The sequence below is a fragment of the Erythrolamprus reginae genome, chromosome 1 (assembly GCF_031021105.1).
Source record: "Erythrolamprus reginae isolate rEryReg1 chromosome 1, rEryReg1.hap1, whole genome shotgun sequence".
Classification (NCBI taxonomy): Eukaryota; Metazoa; Chordata; class Lepidosauria; order Squamata; family Dipsadidae; genus Erythrolamprus; species Erythrolamprus reginae.
Genome location: NC_091950.1, coordinates 284,956,213 through 284,958,849, shown reverse-complemented (window position 1 = coordinate 284,958,849; position 2,637 = coordinate 284,956,213). Strand labels below are relative to the sequence as shown.

At 43.7% G+C, this 2,637-nt stretch overlaps 1 non-coding gene across 1 annotated transcript; it reads right to left on the bottom strand.

The window, feature by feature from the left end:
• Positions 1-814: 814 nt before the first annotated feature.
• On the bottom strand, positions 815-939 carry LOC139158232 (U6atac minor spliceosomal RNA). The gene has a single exon (XR_011557631.1). It is a non-coding gene; the product is annotated as a U6atac minor spliceosomal RNA (small nuclear RNA).
• Between the last annotated feature and the right edge of the window lie 1,698 nt (positions 940-2,637).

The window sequence follows — 2,637 nt, the reverse complement described above, 5'->3', positions numbered from 1 at the left end:
GGGGAGTTTGCCCCCCCGCTGTAATATCACAACCCATGTGTTGTGACCCCCAGTAAATCAGTTTAATTTCAAATTAATTCATTTTAAGCTCACTCAATTCAAATATAGTAACTTAATAAATTAAACCATTCTGATAATTCATTAAGCATAATCCATTCCCATATACTGACTTAATAACCTAAATCATTTTCCAAATCACTTTATGTTCAACCAGTTCGCATACAATCGTTTCAATAACTTAGCTCATTTAATTCATTCCTCTTAGGATCAATTCATTCAAGTATACTAGCTTAAATTAAATTAGATCATTTGAATTCATTCATTTTAAGTTCGATCAATTCAAGTCTCTTGACTTAAATCCATTAATTCATTTTAATAATTCAATTCAAGTTCAATCAATTTCACTATACTGACATAATAAATAAATCTTTTTACCAATCAATTTATGCTAAACCCCTTCAAGTATACAGTTTAAATAAATTAAATCATTTTAACATTTATTTTTAGCAATAATTTTATGGCCTACTTATTATGACTGACCATCTAAAATAGCACCAAATAGATGATAGTTTATTCCATACTTCATCAAATAATCTCCCTGATGAAGTAAATAGACTGAAGGGAAATCATGACTTGCCCAGAATTGCCCCAATGAGATGGGCAATACATCAAATGTAAGGTAATATAAACAAACAAAGAATGTTTGTTTTAGATGATTCTTTTTTTTTTCTTTTTTTTTTCCTTTTTCCTTCCCCCCCCCCCTTTTGGGTGTGGATAAAGATAGGATAAAGATAACAGCATTGCTGATAACAATGATGGACACTGGTTAGATGCCACGAAGTAAGTGGCAGAGCCTTAACCGTACGCGTGTTGTAAAGACCACAAGGGCCTCTTCCATCCCTACCAAGGGGAGCGCCAATCTCTCCTTTCACTCAACACCATGGCCACTACCGGTCCACTGAACCGGAATGAACTGGAAGCCACCCACCACTCGCGCGGAACAGCGTCCACTTGAGACGCATCAAGTGAAGGGAGGGGGGGGGAGGGGGCGGCATGCTCGATTCAGGCCTTGCCCCCCCCCCCCCGCACAAAAGCAAAGCCAGGCGCGACGTGCCACGCCGGGGACGGTGTGTGTGCGAGAGGCTCGCCATGAGGCACACCCCCCGGCGTCGCCCTGTGTGCGGCCTGCCCGAAAACCTCCGAACTTGACAAACCACGTGGGAGAAGCCTCCCTGCTGCTGCCGCTCCCTCCCTAGCGCTCATCCTGGCCGCCCGGCACCGGAAAGCTCCGAGACCGTCCTCAGCCGGGCCGTCAGACACCAGGATCCAAGCCGGCGAAGTCCCTGCGCGCCCCGCCGCCACTTACACAGGGGGGGGGGGGAGCCGTCGGCCCCCGCAAGCCGTCCGGCCACCTTCCCCCTCTCCCCCAGCAAAGCAAACCTGAGCTGCCCCTGGCGATCGTTAGCGATCCCAGGGGCTCCGAAAAGTCACCGTCTTCAGCTTCTTCCTAGCTGCATCGCGAAGAAAAGGCTCGCTGGTCCGTTTTGCGGCGAGCTCGTCGGCAAGGGAAGCCAGGGGAGGGCAAGCAAGCCCTGATAAAGGGCACATGCCCCGCCCCTCGGCTTTCCCAGAATGCCCGAGCGGCCGCTGATTGCTCAGGGGCGTTCCCACGCTATCGCGGGGAACGCCCCCCAGCTGATGGGGGAGCCGAGTTGGTTCCCGCCATCGGCAATTTTCGTCCAGGCGATATTTCGCCTGGCCTTTCATTTCTAGAGGAAATCAATCCAGAATGCTCATTAAAGCAACAGTGCATTTGTGGAAAATATTTAAATGCTGGTCAAAATTGATGGAGGGAGAAGAAGTTGACAGTGCAGGAGGTAGGTAGATGGAACAGAAGTCACTGAAATGCAACTGCGAGAATTGTGTAATGCAGTTAGAAATAGGACGTCTTCGAGGATTTTAATCCACCGAGTCACCAGGAATTGTTTATGACTCAATAGGGCATAATTACAACAACAACAATAACACAGCAGCATAACAAGTCAAATAGATCAAGGGAGAATGCCAGATTTGAAAATGTCAGGGCCAGAAAGCATTGTGACCTTTCGAAATATTAGATAATGTTATTAGTGTGCTACTAATAATAGCAGTTTGCAGTAATAAATGTTGTTTGAGATTCATATCATGCCATATTGCCATATGAAAGAGACAGGATGGGAGGAAAATAAAATAAATGATTTGGGTGTATACTGTAAATTATGAAACAGCATGCGTACTCAGATATTTATTAACAAAATTGCAGAAATAATTACTCCTTTATTCTCCACTCATGTGACAGATTGAAACAAAGTAAACAGTGTAATTTTTAGCAGGTAAATGTGGATAAGACTACAATCAAATCCAGACAAATATAGATTTTGGTCAGTTTATTTTACCTTTTCAGATATACTAGAGACATTTCCAAAACAGTGGGATTTTATTTCCTTGGGTTCAGTTGACAGTTTCTTTTAGAAAATATGAAAATTTTAATTACAATATTAAAAGCACAAACAAAACTCGAAGAGAAAAAGAGATAGAATGACCTGGATAAGGATTTCTGAGGGGTGTGCATGTGTAATAAAAGAGGTTTGCTAAAAT